This window comes from Phaethon aethereus (genome assembly GCF_964289735.1).
Source record: "Phaethon aethereus genome assembly, chromosome: 2".
Classification (NCBI taxonomy): Eukaryota; Metazoa; Chordata; class Aves; order Phaethontiformes; family Phaethontidae; genus Phaethon; species Phaethon aethereus.
Genome location: NC_138582.1, coordinates 129,832,021 through 129,856,898, shown reverse-complemented (window position 1 = coordinate 129,856,898; position 24,878 = coordinate 129,832,021). Strand labels below are relative to the sequence as shown.

Below are 24,878 nucleotides of genomic sequence, written 5' to 3'. Positions count from 1 at the left end.
ACCCAACAGGGGAAAGAGTGACACAATCAAACTTGTGCAATCACAGAATTTCATCCAAGACCTAACAGGTTAGTTAGAAAGCCACAAGAAGTGAAGATTTCATAAAAGCAGGTGACTGCTAACTGCCATCATTCATTACCATAAGGGTTCAACTTTGCATCCACAGTCATTACTGAACCCACGGAATTTTAGGTAAAGGCTGTGCTTGAAAACTGTTCTGGGGTAGTGATCCAGGTAATGGTAACACCACACAGCACATCCAGGCTGTGTTCTGTACTGGGAGACACTACAATAACTCTTCCAGTAACAAGTTATATAGCTGCACTTACTTTGGAGAAATAAGTACATTTGTGTTTTTAAAATTCATCTTCTCAAATTATTAAAAGGACTAACAAACTCAATAGGAAAACAGATTAAATTCATCAAAACTGTGCAAACAGTTATGATGGGCAAACAACATATCCAGTTGCATAAATACTATTTTATCCAGAGAAGAAAATCTATTAAGTAGAATTTTTTAAATCTGTGTGTGACAAAAATAAGCAATAATCTACATATGACCAAACACAGCCAAAACATTTGTGTAAAGGGCTAATGCCTTTAAATAAAGCTTAAGGCTTACTCTTAAGTCTAGAACACAACAAAGCTATACTTGTATAATAGCTTGTAAACTTGAAGTAGAACAAGTTCAGAATGAATTAGAACACTTAATCAGTGTGCTAATTTCCATGTGCTGTTTTGGCATATTACACAGGGCAACACATACATACAGCTGTATTCCGTTCATACATATATTTATATGTATATGTGTGTGTGTGTACATGCATATAAAGTGTGAAATACTGCAACATTTAGCAAAAGATATGAAAACCAGGAATACAATAGTCACAGTTTGGACCAAAAGGTCAATTGTTTTCATTCCTGGAATCAGTTAAAAACAGGGGGGGTAAATTTCACCTCTAAACCTGTTTTCACAGATGAGAAGCTCTTGATGTTATGTTTGTTTTCGAGATATATTCTGCAAATTTACCAGAGATAGGGAAAATGAACTATGACTTTCTAGCAAAGAGTTCATATTAAAAAGTGTGTTTTATAACAATTTGAAGTATTACTATATTAAGGAAAAGAATTTTAATGCTAGTAAAGAATTTCCTGTCTCAAGGTGGGGGAAATACAACTAATGCTCAGGCACGACTATTTTTTGAAATATTTCTATGCACCGATTCTGTTTCCAACATTCAAATGCAAAAAGCCTAGAGCAGGCAGTTAAATATAAAATAAATAAAAGGTAGTGAAGAAGTTAAAATGAAGGCTTTCATTTAATTCTATATTCAGGAGCCAAAACCAAACTCATTAACTGCAATTATATCTCTTTCTACCTTGCATTAAAATATACCATTCTTGGAAACAGGCTCAGAGAATGTAGCAAAAGTTCACATATGACAAATAAACCTTTTCAGTCTAGCAAAAAGTATGTTAAGGGTACCCAGGTTTGGTAGAAATATTTCTAATTCATTGAAAAAATACTAAGACAATTCTCTGCCATACATCTGCTTCCAAGACAAAACACACCAGGCAAAGATTTCCCATTCATATATCAAAAATATCAAATGTTCATATGAAATTATGTAAAGCACCATAGGTTAAATTAATTTCCACACACATAAAAACTCAGTACCTGTCTGACCTTTCATTCATTTGATATGAAGATCTTAAGTTTGCTTTTCAAAAACAATTCAAGGAAGTCCCAATAAATTGCAAGAGGAATCCTGTCAGATTTGAAAAATTGCAGATTATGGGGGAACAGCTAGAAAATTATGAAAGGGAAAGAGTAAAGAACGTATTTGCCCCAGTAGGTATGAATTCTGCTCTTTAAGAATCTGGCATTTCAAGTATTTACTCAGAAGCATCACTTGGGGAGATCAGATTTATAATGCTGGACAACCAGTTTACAATCTGAGGCAGATATTGGGGCTCAGCTGGTTCTCTGTAAGACACCAATTCCTAAAGAAAATGTTTTCCACAAACACAGGAAACTGCATTAGACAGCAAATATCTTACAAGTGACATGAGGGTTTGTCGTATGGGAACAGAGTGGTGAAGTTATTACTCAGTGTTGCACATGCATTTAATTAAATTTGAAGATGAAGGTAAAGAGAATGGTAACATATATGTCAAATGCTAGGTCACAAAAAAATTATATCCAGTAGACTCATCAGGAGACTGCAAACAATTTGTACAACTCCCCAGATTTAATACAAATTCCCTTAATGGCTCCTTTATGTTACTTCAAAACTGAATTTCACAGAAAAACATTTTCCCCTAAAATTAACATCTTTGTCACCTACTGGAAGAACTCAAGGTAAATGTTATTCTGTGGCATGAATAACTTTGAAAACACCTTCAAGTGCACAGAGCAAGCGATACTCCAGCAAAACCTTTCAAGTGTTCCATGGAAAGAAAGTATCAAGTGACTCCTCGTAAACCATGACCTAGCCTTCACATGTTCTTCATATTGAAAATGTTCTGAAAAACAAACCACGCAAGCCAGTTCAACAGGGAGGTCCTCCTACCTTTCAAAATCAGACTCCGAGTTCAATTCTTCAGCCTGCTCCTTTTCTGTAATATATCTTGTATGGATTGCTGTGGTAGATGAAGAAATATTCTGGAAATGTTTACAGATAACTAGTTTAAGTTCCCCACACAAGGACCAGTTGTTGGGTTTGGGGGGTGGGGTTTTTGTTTTTTAAACAAAGTGTTGCCTCTGGGAATTTTGACATTAACAATTCTGTTAGCTACACACAAAATAGTAGTTCTTGAAAGCATACTTTTGAGAAGGTAGATCCCAAATGTATTAATGGAGTTAGTATAGCATAGCAAAAACATAAATGTAGCCTACATTTCAGAAAAGCCTCTTCTTAAACCAAGACAGACACATTAATATTAACAAGAGGTTACAGGCGTATAGCAGGAACAACAAGCTATAAACCATGAATGAATCCTGCCAGAAGATTGAAGTATGACTACAGAGAGAGAAATTCTCGTATGTGTCTATGCATCCATTTCCACAACCCTTAGAGCAGCTGCCACACGAAAGTCACTGCTAGTGAACAAAATAAAACACTTCACCAACGGTGATATTTAGTCTGACGTCATCCTTGAAATTTGGTGAGGCAAGTAATAACATCATATACGCAAAAACACACTCCGAATGAAACCACACAGGGCAGATCTGTGCGGAATGGTGCAAAAGTGCATGGGACCCTCATGAACGCACCCACTCAGAACTACTGATAGAGATCACTGGTGACATGAGAAGATGGCAACCTCTGCCAAGGAAGGTTATTAGATTCTTTTGTAATTATGAGTAATACTGGACAGAAAGTATTACCATATGGGTCATCAAAGGTTGTCTTTGGAGGGGCTTAACATTTTATCTACATAAAGCCAGAGCTTGCCAAGACAGCATTTTCAAGCTGTTATGTCTTACTCCAGAAAAGCATCTCCTCTTCTACAATTACACTGCTGATGGAAGTACTGGAGCAAATTAATTCTTTTTTTGTTTGTTTTATTTATCTTGATAAACAGCTATCAGTTACTTAACCACATTTAAATTCAAATAACATTTCAAAAATTCTTCTTCCCTTCTGTATGTTCTGCACAAAAATAAACCTGGACTTTCTCTTGTTCTGTCACAGATTAGTCAGGTTTAGGTGACATGAAAACAGACAACTTTATCCTCAAAGTGACATAGTGGTAAATTTCAGACTATCAAGCTTCTTTTGATCATTTCAAACCATAGGACTAGAAAATAGAACTGTTAAGCATTTTGCCTGTCCAAAAAAATATAGACTTGTATTTCATTTTAACTTAGTCTGCTCATACCTTAGTATCATACATCTGTAAATCCCCAAGAAATTCAGGTCAAGCTAGAAGAACTACAAGTTAGCATCTAATAAAAGCAAGGATATAAAGTCACATTTAGAAAAACAATCAACTCTTGCTTCAGTGGTGGTGTTCACAAGCCCTAGCTATGATCGTTAAAGAAAAGTGGCAACATCTAATAGTCCATTCAACAAGGTATCCTGCCACAAGAGCTGTTCGGTTTTCAGAGAGATACAAGCACTCCTATGGTGAAAACAGACCGTATGGCTTCAGAGGAAGGACTTGCATTCTTTTGTCTTTTGATTAGTATAAAAAAAAAAAAAAGTACTAAATCCACAAGTTTATTACCAGTGGCAATGGAAAAGCAGCAGGGGCAGTTTCCTCAGCTGAAGCAGTACAATCCTTCCTTATCAGAGTCAGGTTGTATGCTACAAAAATTGGCAGTAAAACAGAGCATTCTCTTCTCCAAACTCTGCTTGTAGTGCTGCCATTTAAACCAGTTACTTCACAGAATGTACAGTCCAGAGTATTAATTTTGGAAATCACTGATCTACCACAGAAATGTCCTATATGTTTGGAGGGGTTTTTTTGATTTGTACACCCACATCACTATGATTTAGGATTAATCTTACCCAGTGAGCACGCTGAAGATAGCAGAATAAAAATGTCAAGATAATATAGAAGCCTACAATGGGAAATGATCCCAGCAATGCCATCACCACATACATTTCAAAGAACACACACTCAGTGTTATATTCTGCTCTCAAAACAGAATCTCCATTAAAGGTATCATATACATAAAAGAGAGTTTATCTCCAAATATGTGGTTTACCTTAGATCTCAGGCTAGAAGATGCACAGTCCTGCACTAAAGACATATTTGTAACGCCTATTCAGAAAGTGATCTTGCCACATTTCTTGCCTTCCAGGGGAAGACTTTTCAAAGCAGTGAACTATTTATAAATTCCTGAATGTCAAAAGAAAAATATTATGAACATCAAATAATCTGTAAATAATAGCCTGACCAAGTGGCACGACACAACTGAAGAAGAATCGATAACCCTATTGGCAGATCTTCCAAACCTCCTTACAGAGCCAAGAAAAGATGGAATTCACTTTATTTCCTATCACTAAGTGCTTCACACCATCAGTTTGTAGCACCAAGAACTACTTTAGCTTGCATAATCATCACCAAATGATGAAGGTGTTTAATTGAACTTTTGTATCATTCCTTACTACAGTATAAATAGAAATTACATTGATTAAACTATATAAATGTATAAGCTGGTAAAAGATACTATGAAACATCTTTGTCACTTGCTCATAATGGTAACCAAGCACTTTTATATCTACTAGAGCATGGGAATCCTGTTTCAGTCAAACAGGTATGACACTTGTGGAACCAAAGTAGCTGCTGGAAAGAATTCAGCTTCCAGAGTCTTGTCCTTTCCTTGTGTCCTGTCGTTTTGAAGACTACAATGAAACCTCTTTTTTCTCTTGTGTACTCCTACCTCTGGTTAAAAGCTTACTGACACCATTGTACCACACATGTCTGGAAAATCAGTAATTTCAAAGAAAATTACCAAAAGTCATTCGACAATGTAAAAAGAGCAAATATATTCTATTGTTCCAAACATAAGTAGCATCAAGTAGCATAATTATTTTCAGTCAATTGTTTTTAAAGAGGTCACTGATTTTTCATGCTTGTCCCAAGCTTTAACAGCATTAACTAACGGTATTTCCTGCAGAACAGAAGAGGAATTCGCGTCAGGCAAAATATTCTCTTTTCTTCTCCACAGATGTATAATCTGCAGCAATAATCTCTAAGTTTGTTTGGGTTTTATTTGGTTTGTGTTTTTTTTAATTTTGTTTTGTTTTCAAATGAATAACAAAATCCTCAAACTAAAATTCACAGAAAAATAAGCTTTAGCAGACACCTCTGTGTCGAGGTTTGGGGAAAGAAACACAGCTGAATATTCCATTTGCAAACCCAGAATTATATCAATATAAGCATAGTCCTCTTCAGAATTTGATGACAGCAGCTCTGCTAAGAAGGCAAATTTTACAATATATTACAAGCCAAAGAATCAGAGAATATTATCACAGAGAAGTTATTAAAGGATAAAAATCCGTGAACCAAAGTAAGTTTTGCAATATTGCTCTCAAAAAGATTAAATTAAATATGTATTTGGTTCTGGTCAGGGAGCCGTGGATAAATACAGATATGTGCCACAGTTTTTGATGGAAATATAAAGACTGGTAAGTGAACTACCTGTCAAATTTGGACTGTAAATGTCAGAAGAAAGGCAACCCATGAAAACTGGAACATGAATCGGATATCCTTCATTCTAGTTCTGGTTGCCAGCAATTCATTGCAAGATTTTGGGCAAGTCAGGAAACATGCATGTCTCATACCCCACACTTGCATTGGGGCTGGCTGAGAAGTGTTATTTAGCTGCTGAATTCCCCCATCATTATCACAAGTAGGTGAAAATGCCTGCTGGACTATCAGATAATTTGCCAGATGAGAAGCTGAAGTAAACTAATGCATACAGCACCATACTGAATACCTGCAGTCCCTACTGCTACAGAGCTTTCCCGTGAAAGGGAATGAGTAAACAGTTCATAAGCAAACAACTTAAAATGTACATAACTTTGTAAGTGATTTCACTGTAATCATCAGTGTATTAGAAATGTCAAGACAGCCATAAATTCCCAGTAATTAACCATCAAGACAGGCCTCATTTAAATGCAGTTATTAAATGTTGGGAAAATTAATTAAGCTCAAATTCAATATTAAAACTTAAATCTCTAAATGACAAACAGAAACTTGTGTTTCAATCTATAAGCTTTTCAATAAGAGACAGAATTCGGTTTCTGAGACGGTTTCAAATCCTGAAGAGTATGGCTCTCTCTCGCTTCCTGAAATTTACTTTGCAAAAATAAAAAATAAAAGAAAGGCTGTAACATCCAGGGTCTTAAGAAATTAAGAATAAGTTCACTAAGTTGAGGAGGAGAATCCTCTGGGCTCTGGTCCACACGATGATGATCATTAAATGGTCCATCAGTCAGCATAAACCTCTAAGACTTGCAAGTTAAATGGTATTTCAAACAAGTTCCTTTCATAGACAGTTTCTCTTTATTGCTATGGTCAACTCTGGTAAGAATTTTTACAGCTAAGAAGCATGCATATTCATCAGCAACGTGCAGCAATCTACAGCAGAGAAGAACTTGGTGTGACCAAACAACTCCTTGTTTTTGAAAAGAAGTCATTGAACACTACTTTATTAAAGAGCAGATTTCCAGATTTAAAAAACTCCCACTTCAAATTTATCCAATTTTTAAATTATTTTTTCAGGTTTCATCTTTGCTTCGCCTTGAACATTTCTTTTTTTATTTTATTTAGGAATCTGCAGTGCAGGATAGGTTGTGGCACACAGGACAGTGTAATGGCTTCTTGTTTAAATAATCTAATAAGTGTAGTAATCTTAAGTAATACTCCTGGTTACAGAAATATTGTGCATTCTCTTATAAGTCTTTGCTTAACTTGGTAAGAAAACAGTTAGACAACTTACGATGTATAGATTTATTGAGGCAGAGACATGTTTAGAACTTTGGCCAGAGCTTTGATCCCTTAGGGAGGAAAAATAAACACGTAAATAAAAACCAAATTTCAGGCTTATTGCTATTCTCCTCCTAGCACCAGAAGGTTTTAAGTAAATTTGCTCAGGTAATCATTTACTAAGTAGCTGGGTAACACTTAATTAGATCATATTGTGATCTGCTCTTTAGGTTATGCATATCAGTAAGTTAAGTCGTCAAGCCTCAAACAAGTACAAGTCAGCAACTCCTTTCCAGTTTCCTTTTTGTGCTGCCATGAAAGGGCAAGATACTGGTGTGAGTCCATTACTTCCCTTCAAGGTAGCCTGAGCTCTTTAATCTAAACGGAAAGAGGTAAGCAGCATTTCACAAGGTTCTACCTGAATTTTTTTCCTAATCTCCATCTATCCAGAAGTTTACTCATGCTGTGAATAATGCTCTGGGTTAGACTTGTCCAGCACCAGGAAAGAGGGTCTAACCAAATTTGCCAAGAGTTTAATAAGCAGTTTAATTAGCCCATTTATTATTACTTATAGCCCCGCATGAAACCAAGGCGTGCAATTTAGAAAGAAATACAAAAATCTATCTTCTACTGCACACTTCATCATGACTCTGTATGCTCCCTAGTAAGAGTATGTTCAAAGGTAAAATCTCAAGTTAAGCACATTTATCTGAAAATAATGAACCTTGGTCCAAATCTTTACATTACTACTTTTTTAAGTACATCTAATATTACAAGCAGGAAAGAAGAAATGCATCTTGCTATTATTGACAGAAGGCTATTCAGTTGTCTTTGATAAAGTAGTATGTTTGTAAGACCAAAACAGCAAAGCAAAGCTGAATTAGCAAAAAAACAGTTAGATAATACAGTACAGAAAGTAGAAGCATTTGTACTGTGGGAAAAGGCTCACAGAATGGAGACGGGGAAGAGGAATAACGAAGAGAATGATGCCAGAGAAGAAAACAGGATGGGAACAACAGAAGATGAAAAAAATATTGTTTAAAGGATTTATGTTAATTGGTAATACCACACATTTTTCCTAATACAATTTCAGATAGTTTTCAAATTCAGGTTATTTTACACAGGCTGGAATTACAGAACTAAAAGTCTCCTTAGCAGTTTCTTTCAATCTCCTTCGCTTGCCTTCCCTAAGTACATTGTTAATGAAACTAAAATGAATTCTTCGATGCACAAGAGAGAAAATGCCAGAAGGTCAAGATGAAGCTTCACTGTAACTGCTTAAAAGAACACCATGGTTTATGTTTTCTTTTGCACCATAATACTAATTTAATACTAAGTTTCTCTCGCAAAGCATCTACTAAGTAATGAGAAAACATGCTATTCTGAGTTACTGTGTGTTTACAGGACAATATGAAGCTATAACTATTTACATCTAAGAATCTGGTCAACAGTTTCTGTAAGGAACAAGAAGAAAAGTGCTGAGGACATTTGACGAAAATCCAGGATATGTTTCAAATCCTCACACCCCATTCTGCAGATATGTTTAACTACATCCCATTATAAACCTGAAAATCTAATACGCTGGTGTTCTCTATGCAGCCAGAGTAAATCCTTTGTTGTGGATCCTTCCTGCCCTTCCCTCACCCCTGAATAATTGCTTTTTTTAATGCTCTCTTCACCAAGAATAAATAGAGACTCAGCTTAAGACGAAATGGAAGCCAAATATGACTGGGCTTGAATCTATTTTTTTTTTCCAGCTCATCCAGAGTTCCTGTGGTAGAGCCCATTAGGAGGGCATGAAAGCAGATAGCTCAAAGCCCACATAGTTATTCCTGGATTTAAATACAGCTTGGAAATGAATGTCCTGTGGATAAATGCCTGTAAAAAACCCAGAGGAGAATGAGTGCTTGGGAGATTAAGAGATTTACTGTAACCTCTGTGAAAACTGAACATTTAAAGGGCAGGAATTTTTCATTTTTCAATGAGCAAATTTAAAGGGGCAGAGATTTATACATTATCTCAGCAACTAATTAAAGCCCTTTTCATGTGTATGCACAAGTGCACACATATAATTATATTTATAAACCAGTAGATGTATATTACTAATAGATTATGCAAGTATTCTGGTCAGCAAAATTAATATAAAAGTTAGAGGTCTTATTTTTTTTTTAATGGTACTTTGGCTAGTTCATAGAATCATAGCATCATTTAGGTTGGAAAACACCTTCAATATCATTGATTCCAACAGTTCTGCTACGCTCAAGTTCTCTTATTGAACTGAGCTCCTTCTTACTAGAAGAATACATCCTCAGTGAAAGAAACTTCATGCACAACTTGATTTTATAACTCTCCTCTTTTTCTGCTTGCTTCATCATTTTTACTACCTACTACTCATGGGAAACGTAAACCTAGACGTGCTGAGGAATTGCTGTGACAAACCTGCCAGATTTTACTTACTGCCTTCTTGCCCAATTCTTCCCTTTAAAGCAGGAAGATTGCAAGAACACAAAAGTATTAATGTGTACAAACAGCAAGCATCTGTTTCACACCAGAGGCCAAGTATAATAATGACATGCTCTCCAAATAAGCCCACGGAGTACAGACAACAGCATATACTGAGTCCACACGTTGCATGACTAATCCCGCTCATGCTTTGCTGTTTCTGAAATTATGAACATTCAGGAACTGTAATACACAAACCTTTGAAGTGGAAATGTGACTGCAGATTGTTGTGCATTCACCTAATTCACTTAAGTGCTATGTATCAGAAAGGGTATCCAGATCTAGGAGACTCTCACCATTCTCTATGACCAGAGTCACCAGTTTGCCTACCCTTCATCTGTCCCTGTCCTACAGTGCTCCCTTTCAAACTGTAGCCGAGGGCAATATTCTCATAAATATCTTTGATACAGCAAATCCCTAAGGATTCTACCAGTGGGATTCATGTGAAAAATAAACACAATCACATTCGTACACATCTGATCTCACCTCCCAAAGGCATTTAAAAAAATCACAGATCAAGCTCCCGAGCATTTACTCAGGACAAACCCTTCCAGAGTTTGGCAGTAGTGGCTTCAGACACCAACGAATTGCCAGAAAATGAAATATCCACCAGGGTTTTTTTTCTTATTCTAAAAAGCCAAGACTGTTAGGATCTAATACACCTGTGGGAATATTAGGTCTTACACGTTAGCAACTGCTGAACAATAAAAACTTGTTATTTTCATCTTCACAAAGAAGAAAAAACAAGCAAACAAAAAGAAGCTGTAAACTTCTGAGCAATTCTGTAAACATCATGAAAATGTGGCTGCCAACAGTTTTAGTATTAATAGTGGGGGGGAATGAAGCTGAAAGGCAGCTTCTGAAGGAATTATTTATTTGCAATTTAATTTTTTAGAAAACAATGTCTGAATGGCAAGTATCACCAATAAAGAAAAGCAAGGAGGGAAAATGTCTGCATGCTCCAAGTAATAAGTATTTTTTATTCCTTCATAATATTGTTTTTGTACACACTAAAGTTAAGAATATTGCTATTGTTTATAGCAGAACAAAGTCGGAATATAAGGAGGTTGTGTATTTTCACTTGCAGCATGTGCTGCGTACAGGCAAAAAGGAAAGTTTGACACAAATCTTCTCTACAGGGCAACTATTTAATATTTGGGTTTAAAACAGTGAGATGCTTTAGAGACATGGGTTAAAATCCCCAAAAGATAGAAGAACACAGTTAAATCAGTGGTTGTGGAAGATTTAAGAACTACCAAGAACCTGCCTGGCTTTCACTAATGCTACAGAAGGGTTCCCCTGAATAAAGCCTTAATATTACCATACTGTGTACTCAGCACTATTGCTAAAATACAGACACTTCTGTGGTAAAGACAGCAAGAGCATAAGGAACTCCATATAACAGCGTCCAGAAAAGGAGGGAGAGAAAGACAAGGCCATTCCCATGAAGCATTAAATTAACTTCCACAAAATGAAATTAATAATTTTTTCCCTTGGTCTTTTTTTCAAGCCCCTTTTCTCCAGGTAACACCTTCCACACACCCAAAGTGAATTTGGGCCAAAAAACCCCCAAGAAACCTTTGTTTTAATTTTTTATTATTTTGATGATTCCAATATTTTGTGCTATTCATAGTATTACTCTAGAGTCTTCACATTCCTTCTTCCTTACACAGTGATAAGAGTAACAGAATCCCCATCCTGAAGACCGCCAACATAGCAGATATAATACCACCATATGGTATTAAATAATTCCACAGATATCATGACCTAATTAAACTAGTGATAGAAGAACAAATGATGAAACTGCAACATGACAAATATGCTATGGGTCTTTTTATACTCCAAAAGAGTTTTCTTCTAGAAGAGTATAAAGAGTTAGGTATGTCTTATATTTCCATGAGAAAAGTCCCAAGGCTCACTAAACTTTTTATGCAGGGAAACCTAGATTCCTCAGAGGAAATGTGTGATTCATTGCTTAGCACGTTAGTGTTCAAATAATGTTACCTAAATTGGGATAAATCTTTCTTGGCCTGAGCCAAGCAGAAAGGGATTTTTGCATTGTATCTTTTTGCTAGTATTTATATGCACTAAAAAATACAATGCAGAAGTGGATTTTCTTGAAACATAGTTCCATTTATCAATAACTTTCTTTTTGTTTTTAAGTTGCATAGCATGAAAGCATTCTTTTTAAACCCTAGATTAAAGACAAAGCAGAAAATCAAAGTATCATGTAAATGCAAAAAGTTGAGAAATGCCACGGTTTAACTTTAAAGTCTATCCCCTGCTCAAAATCAAGCAGTTCTCAGACAAGCATTTCACTTCAGTTTTCCTGAGATAAGGACTATGAATTGTTTTCCTAGAGTTCCTTGAAGAAGGAGGAGGAAGAAATGAGAGGGTGATAGGGCTGGGAAGAGTTTTGGTTTTTTGCACACGTCTTTCAATTTGTTAGCTTGCAATGAAAGAACATTCTAACTTCTGCTGGGTAATTTACACCAACCTGCCGGCGCCTGACAGAAGGAGCGTACCATCTGAGTAGGAAATATATGCACCAAGCATTCAAGTGAATGTGAAATATAAATTCTGTGAAAATTTATGGCAATTTCCTTAATGACTTCAAGATGGTCAGGAAGCACAAAATATTTTATGTTATGTCAGGTTTTCAATTACTTTGACATACAAGACAAACAGTTCCCTCCCCTATTCTGTAGTCTTCCCCACAGTTGTCCATTTACTCATTCTAATAATTTTCTACATTTGTGTTTACCTCTGCAAGTTAATCCCACCCTATAAAAATGAATTTTCATGCCTGATTTTCCCACCAAATCATGAAAAATCGCTGACCTAGCCCCGTCTGAATCCTACTATCCCCTCATTAGTCAGCATCCTCATGCCGCAGCATTGATCCCCTTCCATCCTGCATAAAAGTAAGTTTGTTCAGGGCTTGGTGCCACTGTTCACAGGGGGCTGTGAAGGGCATTTTACTACCAGAGAGAGCACTTCTCCAAGGAAACCAAGGCCTTCTAAAGTCTTCTATGAGATTAAACAGTATGAGTCTAACTTCACATGTTGTTACAGTAAAAATGGTCCAGTAGGAAGCTGCTGTTGGCCTGATTACTGCCGTCAGTACGGGTAATACCCTGCCTTTCCCATAAGGCTTCTTTGGGTCACAGTAGGTGGTTTTCAACCCTACACAATGTCAAGAAAAAAGGGGCCTTAGGCACCTCACTTTGTACACATAATAAATTGAGAACATTTCAAAATCCATGCTGTGCTTTGTGTACATATTCCTGTCTGCTTTGGTCTCAAGAACATCGTGAGCACAAGTCTTATGAGGAGCAGCTGAGGGAACTGGGGTTGTTTAGTCTGGAGAAGAGGAGGCTGAGGGGAGACCGTATCGCTCTCTACAGCTACCTGGAAGGGGGTTGTGGCGACGAGGGTGTTGGTCTCTTCTCCCAAGTAACCAGTGATAGGACAAGAGGAAATGGCCTCAAGTTGCGCCAGGGGAGGTTTAGATTGGATATTAGGAAAAATTTCTTCACCGAGAGAGTGGTCAGGCATTGGAACAGGCTGCCCAGGGACGTGGTGGAGTTGCCATCTCTGGAAGTGTTCAAAAAACGTGTGGATGTGGCGCTTCAAGACATGGTTTAGGGGACATGGTGGCGCTGGATTAATGGTTGGACTTGATGATCTTGAAGGTCCTTTCCAACCTAGTGATTCTGTGAATATAAAGGATGAAGCAGATATCATTAGATTTTTTCCCACTCCTTATCTTCAGAAACTGCACCATAAACTCACCAGTCCTGCCATTTGGTGTTTGCACATGCTGCCTCACCCACCACATTTTAATGGCATCACATCTATAGCAGGTGAACTGCAGAGCATGGAGAAAACTCTGTAAGAACACATTAACCAGAAGTCCTTCGGGTATCCACGAACAGTAAGTCAGTCATGGTGACAACTTTCTTTCTGGGTAACTTTGAGGATCAGCTAAGCTTGATTACTCAAGCTTTCTATGATGACACTTAACAAAATATCCACAGTTAGTTGGCAAAAGAAGAAAGCAATATTATGAAGATCATTTTACAAAGAAATTTAAAAAGAGTGGATATAGGAAGAGATATTTGTTTTTACCAAAATATACCAGGGATCTCTCAATAGCATTGAACAGGAACTATACCATTTCATACTCACAGTAAAAAAAAAAAAAAAAAATTCTTGCATAAAGATATGATGTTTCAGTAACCCTATCAACAACTAACATACTCCTAGAGATCTGTCAAAAGTAGTAACACCTATTCTTGTTAGGTATTGGTTTACATCAGTCATAACGTAATACGAATACTTAAGAGTGAGAGAATTTCTGGAGTGTATTGAATAGAAAAATATAAAGATTTAAGAAAGAAAAAAATGGTACATCATACTGTGTAAGAGCAGGTCCTCTAGAGTATAAAATTTGCAGCATCAGTGAATAAAACTGAGAAGAAATGCAACTCAGATTTCCAGAGCTATTAAGGATTGGGAAGCTTTATTCCTACTGATGTTCACTTGAAAACATAATCAAAATGACTTCTGATTTGACAAAATAAACACATAGTGTTTGGAAAATTCCTTTCAAAAAGAAATTCTTGCAGCTCTTCATCAAAAAAAAAACCCCACTACAATTTTCAGAGATTAAAAACTAACTAGCTGCTGACTACCACAGTCCATTTACTCTGCACAAATAGGGAGATGGCAAACAAGTGCACTCCCTATAAAGCATAGCAGTGGAATTTTCTTCCAAAATAGCCCAAGAGCTAACATATTTCTATGCAGACTAAGAGTAAACTGTGCCATGATTTTTGTGTGTGCATATATATGTGTATGAACATATAATTGCTGTAATCAGAAGCACACGTATTCAAATTTAACCTGACCTTCTACTACTCTATTAATGTGGTCAATGGATTTTGTAGGATGGGCTGTGTGCAGTATCAAAGGAATCACAAAAGCAGCAAATTATATACTTATAAATCTGTTGTGGGTGAAATAACAGATTAAACTAACCGACAGTCCAAATTTTCAGCCTGTACCAAGACACAAAGTAATTTATAACTATTTATACATACATCCAATCTCACAGAGATAAAATTAGGAGAGCCTATCTATTGAAATAAACTCTTCTGGTTTGCAAAAAATAAAGTGTTGGTAAAATTAAAATGTTTTCTTGTTGAATAATACTAAGACTTCTATGCCAGATATAAACTTACTTAATTGTTCTTTCTTTAGCTATAGCATTGTTTGTTTCCACAATCCTTTAATTTGGAGTGTTCATAAGACCAGAGAGGCTTGTCACTGTGCTTAAAACAATTTATTTCACAGTAGTAATTCTTTAAATGCCAACACTGCAATTCTGAATAATATATATTTTTCAAAGCTTGGCAGTTCTAGGATCTTTTCTTCGGCTTTCTCAAGCATATTTTATCTGTTTGTGACAAGGGTCACTGACATCAAAAGAGTCAGTGATAAAAATCAAATAAAATACAATGAATTATTATGTCAATGTTTTTTTTTCTCAAACATTTCAAGATTTTAAAACATTGTGAATACTCTTGTTACTAATGTGTGGCACTTTTGATACTAGATTACAATGACAATTCTAGATAGAAATCTATGTTTCCCTCAACATTAAAAAATTATGTTTTAATTATTCAGAATTTAATTTCATTATGAGATGTGATCTGTGAGAAAAAAAACACCACACACAAAAAACAAAAAAACCACAAATTCAATATCCATTATTGGATAGTTCTTTTAATGAGCTGTTTGATCACTCTAGTGTTTACATGGCAGGGTCTACTGTTGACATCTTCAATGGTTTACATTAAAAGTTAATGTATTATAAGAAAAATAAGTTTGAATGGCTATTAATATTGGCCTGCCATGAAGACCAAGTCTGTCTTAATACATCATTGAACAACACAGCGCCTGTTGTTACTTACTGCATCCTGTAGCATCTGTTCTTCCCTCTGTCATCACTAATGACAGAAGAAAGGTCTAAAAGTAAGATCCATGTATACTAGTATCTTTGTTCCTAGATTTCTTCTTTTAGAGGACAAGAATTTTATTTTTATAATCTTTAGCTAGATAAACTGTAACATGCATGAACAGCAGTTCTGACTACATGCTACAGGTAATCTGATGAAAAAATAAAAACACTAAAAAAGGCTTCAACAGTTTGTTTTACATCTCAAATTCTTTCTAAGATTACATATTTTACTGTATTTGTTTTGTTTCTGTGAAATAGCATCAGTAACTTGACATTCAGAGTGGAGTTTTCTTGGCAGTTTTTTCTTTTTAAACACACATCTATGAAGAAAAATCCAAGCCTTTCACTGTATATATCTTGCTCATGATGTAAATTAAGCAAGTAGGCCCCTGAATCTTTAAAACTGAAGTTTTCCCAGTGTATTTTCTACAGAACCTTAGACTGATTCAGGTGGAAAGGGATCTCTGGAATTCACTTTACCTAACCTCCTACTCAAAGCAGAACTACAAGGTTAGATCAGGTTGAGTTCTTAAATCTCCAGAGAATAACTTCCACAGCCTCTCTAGGCAACTTATTCCACTGCTTATCCATTTTTATAGTGAAGTTCTGAATGCTTTTTTCCATATATCTAATCAGAATTTCCCTTGCTGCAATTTGTGACTATCCTCTCTTGCCCTTTCACTGTACACATCCATCTTCTCTCTAAAATCGCTCTAGGAAGTTGAAGACTGCAACAGGATCCTCAATTAGCCCCTTTCCTTCACAGTAAACAAAACCAGCTTTGTCAACTTCTTTTCATGAGTCAATCAATCTGACCACCTTAGCGATGCTCCTCCAGACTCGCTCACTTTTGTGGAGGTCTCTCGTGTACTTGAGGCCCAAAACTGGGCACAGTACTCCACATATGATCTCAAAAGTCCAGAGTGGATAGTAATCACTATCCTTCAAACTACTACTTTTGCAAATGCTAATACTTTTGCAAATGCAGCACAGTGTGCAGTTAAGCCTTCATCTCTACAAAAGCTCATGAATCATGTTCAACTTACTGCCCACGAGGACACCCAGGTCCTTTTTCACAAAGCTGCTTTCCAGCCAGTCAGTCCCCAGCCTGTACTTGTGTATGTTCCAGATGCAGGACTTCATGGTTTTGCATCTGTTGAATTTCATGAGGTTGCTGCTGGGGTACTCCTGAAGCTTGTTGAGGTTCCTGCAAATGGTAGTTTTGTATTCCATCATACTAATGATTTCGCAATGCTTAGTGTCAGCTGCAGATTTGGTACGTGTGTGCTCCACCCTATCACCAGGGTCGCTAATGAAGATGTTAAACGGTATTGGCCTCGCTATCAATCCTTGGGGAACGCCATAACCAATCATCTGCCTGTTAGACTGTGAAGGTTGATCATTACACTTTGAACCTGATAGTTTGTCCAGCTTCTAATCTGCTTTGTACTCCACTCATCCAGCCCGTATCTCACCAATTTGGCTAAAACGATCCTACAGAAGACCACGATGAAAGCCTTTCTTAAGTCAGAAAATTATATCCCCATGTTCAGAGAGACAGTAATTTCACCACAGAAGGTAATCAGGTTGGTCTTACAAAGTCTGCATGTAAATCTGTGCTGGCTCTTCCCAGTCCCCTTCCTCTACTTCATGTGCCTGCAAATGGCTTTCCTAAAGACTTGCTCCATAAACTGCCTGGCCACTGATAATTGACTGACTGGCTTCTAGTTCTTTCCTTTTCTGAAGATGGGAGTAACATTTACTTCTTTCCAGGCATCACTATTTTATATTCCTCCCATATAGATACCTTTAAAATGTACTGTCCTGCTTGCCACTGAAAACTTACCTTGTATAAAATTCCACAAGAAAAAACTCCTACAGGCTTGACCCTAATGCCCTATGGATGTGAGGTCACAGACTACTCCAAAAAGGTGAACTGCTTCTTTTAAAGGCTTCTAATTTTTAATACATCACATAGCAAAGACACTTCAGAACATCAGATATTACTGCTGAGCTGAGGGACATCCCTGGTAGTATTTCAATTTGAACTTGACTACATTTGCCTATGGTCTCAGCTACCTTTGGTAAGAAGAATGTTGTCACTTTATCAGTAGCATTCTGCTACTTCTTCTAGGAAAAAAAGAAACATTAAAGATACCATTTTTGCAACAACAAGAGGAGAAAAAGGCAGCGCTGAAATTGGAAGTTTACTGAGAATGACCAGCTATGCGTATGCATCCACATGTGTTTTACAATACAAAGGTTTTATGACTAGTAACAAGACTCTCAATCTAAAGTGAGAAAAATGGAGCTAAGTGCAGTCAGAACTATGGCCATATAATCATTGGTTTTCTTCAGTTTGGTGATCAAATTAAAAAAACATTAAAAAAAACCCCAAACACTGAAACAACACACCTAGGAAAAACTAGGACATGTTATTAGACTAGTTAAAACTGAGGACCAAAAAAAAGATAACATTCTATTGTCTTTCCCCAGTGGAAAAAAACATCTATTCACAATGCAAGGTGCCAAGGTTCAAACCTCTATTGAATTTGAGGACAGAAATAGAAGTGAAAGGAGGAATTTTTTAATCCACTTTTTAATAATATTGCTATTTCTATTGGGATGGAATGAGAATTACTCAAAGGTAGAGATGGAGTCTTCCAGCAAAAAAGGGACAGGGATAGATGAGTTAAGTCTTCTCAAGAATAATTACAAATGGAACAGGTTCAACAGAACAAAATTAATAATCCTCCATTTCTGAGTAATCTTTTACAAAATTGCTAACTAACTACACTCAGGAATACAGAAGTGAGTCATTTTGACGTTTACAGTTTTACTTTCACTGTACTTAACTATGAATGAAATTGCTTGAAGCTCACAAAATGTTTGATCACAAAATTATTCTTCATTAACTTTTTTTTTTCCTGCTACAACATTGTGGGATCCAGCACAGAGGGAGACTGTCCTGTTTTGGTTCTAGTCTCATAGTCGTTATGCTGCTAAGTCTATAAAAAGAAACATCCAATATTACTTTTATAGTAAAAAAAGTCATACACTTGTGTTATATTCCATGTAGTAAATTATATACTATCCTTACTAGGGAGGCTTGCATTTAAAGACATATTACCCTGACATAAAGTGTCTAGAGTAGAATTTCAAGTTTTGATTACAGAACAAACAACTAGTTTAGTAAGTGAGCTGCTTTGCTTTACAATTAATATATCTTTCTAGCTCTCTAATTTCATATATATGGAAAAACTGAGGGGGAAATCTTGATTATGTCTTGATTATATCTTCAATGCTATCTGCATGGGGACTCCAGCAAGGCTAACCTATAAGCATTAATGTGAGAAACAAAGGAAAGACATCATACAGATTAATTCATTCCCACAATAACACTGTGAACTGTAGATAGAATTGGTGCTTCCTCGATAATGTAAACTGAACTGGCATAAATGTGTGCTAAACATTAAGTTCCTCAACAGAGTGAGGAACTTGCCTCCTCTTGAAATCAACTGGAGTTTGTAATTTCTTTCGTTGGAGCTGGTCTTAAAACTCTCATCTTGAGATATATTCTCATATATCAATATTCACATATTCTCCTGTGAAACATGTCAGAGGATGAAAAATTAACTAAAGATTTCAGTGACATGACTATCAGGAAGACAGTATATTTTGCATCGGAGGAATAAAAAGCCATAAAAAAGAAAAAGTCAGCATTACTGATTGTGTGTCAATCTGCTTTATTTTTCTTCTTCTCAGATATAGCTCAAAAATTCTGCTTAAATACTGTGATATCCTAAAAATTACAAAATTAAAGCCACACGAGAGGTACAAAATTATACTTTTACAGCCTCACTGAGGAATATAGACCTATATTTGAAGTAAGAAAAATAACTGAATACAGGAAAAGCTATCCCTCAGGAAATTAATACCGGGAAATGTTGATAAACTTAGTGTGTTGTCATGACACACAGAAGATTTGTTGCCTACCAGATGCCAGTGCAGGAAAAAAACACCCCATATGAAAAGACGACAAGTTACTGAGAAGGTCTGGAAGGAAGCCATGGTCATCATAATCTATATTGGACCTAGTGATGTAAGCAGAACTAAATGGAGAACCTGTAAAACAGGCTTCAACAGTTTGTTAGCTGTACATGCAAGCAGAGATCAAATGCCAGTGTTCTCAGAAATGAGACTGGTGCCACACTCAGGGAGAAGCAAAGAATGGCAGACCAACATCCTTGCACAGTTCAGAAACAACACAGATGGACAGATTGCCCACAGAGTAACTGAGCCTTATACACCTAATTCAGTATTGATTATTGATATGCCTGCTACAGCATAAAGAGAGCAAGATGACAGTTAGCTTTCCCGCTTTTCACACGCATATTTTAAGCACAGATTTGAGGACTAAAAGGCCAGTTATTTTTCAACATAGAAGTGTTGTACATCTAGGAGCAACATAAACTCCTGAAGACATGAGGCCACAAATATCTAAAAAGAATTAACTAGTCTGTGAGAGAACAACGTTTGGAACATACAGAGTAAGAACTGTGAGTATGGAAGAGGACCAAATACAACAAGCAGGCACACCATGGGTGAAGATTTTCACCCTCTAACCTGCATGAAACAGCTGCCTTTACGTGCTGTTGAAGGCACCTTTAAGCACCTCAGTCCCCACTGCCTTAGCACAGCATTCGGAAACCCTATCCAGGTTTGCTGGAAGGCAGCAAATTAAGGACCCACTTCTGAACTTGTTTCAGCTGTCCGACACTGATGTAGAATTTCTCATCCCAGGTCCTTTGGATGGAGACAACTTGCTAAGCAACTTGCTTTGGAGATGGTACCCAAAAGGAGGGCATTCTACAGCTGGGGATATTAAAAGATATCCCGTGCAGTCTTATATTCAGGCAAAAAACTAGAACAAACCCAATTCTTTGTAACTGTTTCAACCTGCAGTTAGAAGTTTGTTTAGACCCTGGGCAGATGTTCCTTATGGCTGAGACTCTTCATATACCTTAAACAGTTTGATTCATAATAAACTGCCACAGCAGGTTTTATTCAGTTGTCACCTAAGATGGTAGAAAAGACAGGAATTTGCCAATTGAGACTGAAACCATACTTCAACAAAGGACATAAGCACATTCTTAAGTGCACCTGATGAACAATACGGACCTCCAAAAATATTTTAAGCATATTTAGCCATAAATTTCTACTTATCCTCCAGCTTCTGAAGAATTAATTATAATTAATAAACATGGTTTTCTAGGCTCCTATAATTATTTTTTCATTCTATCATGCCATTCAGTGGAACAATTACCAGATACCCTACATGAAAAATTGTTTAACTACTATGAATTTCTCGTCCCCAAATCCAAAAGAATGTTTTGGGGATTGCTAACATACCTTTGTGCCTGCATGACATTATTGAAGTTATTCCAGGTGCGCTCATTAAACTTTGTCCCCAGCCTCCCCACAACTTGTTACAATGCTAAGGGTTTACCTATGATTGGTCTGCATTAAAATTTAGTAATGACCCTTGGTATTTATTTGTAATAGTTAGCAGTCAGCTAACTATAGCAAGTCAACAATGGATATTTGCACATATGTAAAGAGTTTGTCCACAATTACCATCCATCCATCATTTTTTGTATACTCACAAAGCCAAGTGAATCCTACTGTGCTTATTAGGGGAAATCTGAAAATCATGCATGTGGCTGGTGTGAGCTGGCTCTTTCTTAAGCTTAATTCATTCAATGATACACAAGTTACCTTGTGATAAAACTTTGTGCTGAACTATGATGTCATGTATGGTGGGTATTACACTTCTGAATATAATAAAAAAATAAATTCTGCAAACACAAAGTAGTACTTTAAAAGAGTATCTTGCTTTCAGAAGTGCTCTTAAAAGCAGAAACTACATGAATAGTTCACTAACTGCAATAGGAACATGATGAAAACAGACAAGGGCTTTGGAATAAGAAGAGAGATTGACATCTGGGAGCAGTGGAAGTGACAACACATTGCCCTCAGCCAGTCCTACGTGTCTAGAGATCTCCAGCTTTAACATTTGGGAGGTATTACAGAATACCCAGAAGGAACCTGCTGCGCTTCATTACAAAATACTGGCATCTATGACCCACAAACTAGAGGCTTAAAACCAGAGGATAACTCATATTGGATTTACTGTTAACTGGCCATGAGGCTCTGCATCAGAACATGACATTACAGAAAAAATAAAAGTTTGCAAGAGACATGATTTCCAGAGATATCTCAAGCTGATCTGACAATACTTGCTGCCCAGGAAACTAACAGAAAATCTTCTTCTCTGAAGGAGAATATACTTTGTCTAAGATTTCCTCCATTCCTCAATGCCCTACACAATCCTCTTTCTCTGAAAGGAGGACTAACGCAATGAAAAGAGGAGTTGACACCATTTCCCTGAAAGCTGTACCTTGGTAGTTTACCACATTAAAGTAAGGTTCTGTCTGCCCCAAAACTGCCAGTTTTCATGTTCAAAAAACATGACAGCAGAGGTGTAAAGAGTAGCAGCAGCAGCACAGAGCTAGAAAAGAACCAGCAACAGAAAAGGAAGAAGACTCTGCAAGTGCTTTAGGTGAATTTTCTGGATTTCTTACCTGCAGGACTGTAAAATGTCAGGATTTAGATGCAAAAAAAAAAAAAGTTGTAAAATATTAAATATTTTCTCTGATCAGTGGGCAAAAATTTAGCGCATAGATATTACATAATTGTCATGTCAAGAGTTGTTGTGGGAAACTCCATTCGAACACCAAATGCGGTTCAAAAAAATAAAATGTGAAAGAAATTATGCTCATATTTTACGGTATTTTTCAGTATAACCGTAAAAATCAAGTTGCTGTTCATTCTTAAGTAATAACTAGTGCTGAATTAAGATTTGATTTTTGCAATTAGCAAGGGATAAAAAAAAAAAGAATATTTCAATCTGTTCTTTTCCCTTTCTTTCTTCCATGCACTCACTGTCCTTTTCACAGTACAATAAAATTTTACTAAGATGAAATTTCACTGAAAAAAAGTTGTAGGCAGGTTTAGTTTAAAAGAAAGTAAATGAAACTTGCTAAACTGGATGGTCTTTTGCCTGGGTTATGAATTCAGAAAGATAAATAAAGAAACTACTGCCAAATGCCTCACTGGCTCCTATGTTTCAAAATAATAATGTTTCAGAAAGCATTTTTTAAAGTGAAAGGAGTTCTATGAATTTTGTGGCATTTCTCATCACTTTCATTATTTTTCCACTTGTTATCTAAAGTATTGTAGAAAGTATTGCGGAGGAAAGCAGTTTTAGTTTTTGCCCTAACTATGCCTCATTCACTCATGATGATTCAGCAATTTACACAAAAGGAAGCAGAGGGGGAATTCTGGCCTACATAAAATCTTAGAAATATCAGCTTTCTCACTGGTACTGCTATACATTCGCATCCACAGTTATTTTTCCATTCTGTCAGTAGAAACATGAATCTTACTCCTGCTGGTCAGAATAAACAATTTCCCACACGAGTTCACCTCTTCCCACAGCACCCAGGCTGGTTTGATGAGAAGCGGTGCAATGTCGGCAGACTAGATAGGAAATGCATTTTACGCTCTTTTAATCCCAAAACTTTCTCAAAATGTCCACTGACTTGCTTGTCACCTTGCTACTGCATGCACGAGAACAGAAAGGCAAAAAAGTCACCAGCAAGAAGAATATATTATAGGGCGCAATAAGGAAAGTGAGAAGTCTTTTAAAGTGACATAAAAGGCAATTATTAAGAGGAAGGAACGTAGAAAATTGTGTTACTCCCAAGCACATACAGTTCATTAACAGAAGCGATGATGTTTCACAATGTCCTGTTAAGTCATCACAAATCGCCGTACCAAGTAATGATGCAAGAAACAATGAGTTCACATCATTTTGGTGGCTCTGCACAGTGTGCTGTTCTGAGGCTCCTCTGCCCCAGGAAAGAACCAAGTGGGATCATACAGTAAAGCTGCCAAGCTGACAGATAAGCAACTAGCAAAACTTTTTAAAGTAAATCTGCTGAGTTGTTCAAATTCAGTACAGATACCAATACAGCTGCAAAGCAATGCTGCTTTTAACCCCACAATGCACATTATTTATTAATCGCATACTTGCAGACGTTAATAGGATTTGTGCTTAAGCAACTTACCTTATGAAATTATGCAGAGATATTCAACTATAGTAACATGCTCTGTTATTTATGTCCAGCAGATAAAAGCTACTTCACACAGTTTGAAGATGATGATTATAGCATGACAGCTTTAATTACACAGTCAAATGCTAATATAACTGAACCATACCTCTGTTCAGGAATCCGTTGCAAATTGTTTGGGAACAAGACACAGGCTGTTGCTTCATATAAATCAATCCTCCATTTCCCCTCATAACATGAAGCACACAAACCCATCCTGCTTTGTGGGGATAATTCAGATGAAACTAAACAAGGATAAGTCACAATTCCAGTATTTTTCCCAACCTGTCCACGTACATTAGTTCCAAGTAAGCACACAACCTTGCAAAGGCAAATACATAGTAGTACAGTCCATGAATCACTGTATTTGGAAATGGGGTTTTCTTGTACGTAGCACCAGCATTTTGCCCATTCAACATGAGATATAATGAAAAACTACTGATGACGAAGCTTTAGAAGACAATCTCATAAAGCAGAGCCTTTACTTAGTGTTAATTTACAGCGGAATTTAGTCTCAAGAATGATTAGACCATTAACCTGGACATAGAGCGTAACAGCTGTCTTCTGTGACAATCAAACTTCAACACAAGAAATACTATTCTCATAAATAAAGCAACCTACTGACATACATTGAATAACCAGTACTGTGCATGCTTAACAGTTACTTCAGT

General features: G+C 36.6%; 1 protein-coding gene across 1 annotated transcript in view; it reads right to left on the bottom strand.

Moving 5' to 3' along the window:
• The window catches only part of ZNF385D (zinc finger protein 385D), a gene marked incomplete at both ends in the record, with an annotated part of 433,722 nt that overhangs the window by 315,873 nt on the left and 92,971 nt on the right, over positions 1 to 24,878 (bottom strand). The window lies entirely within an intron of this gene.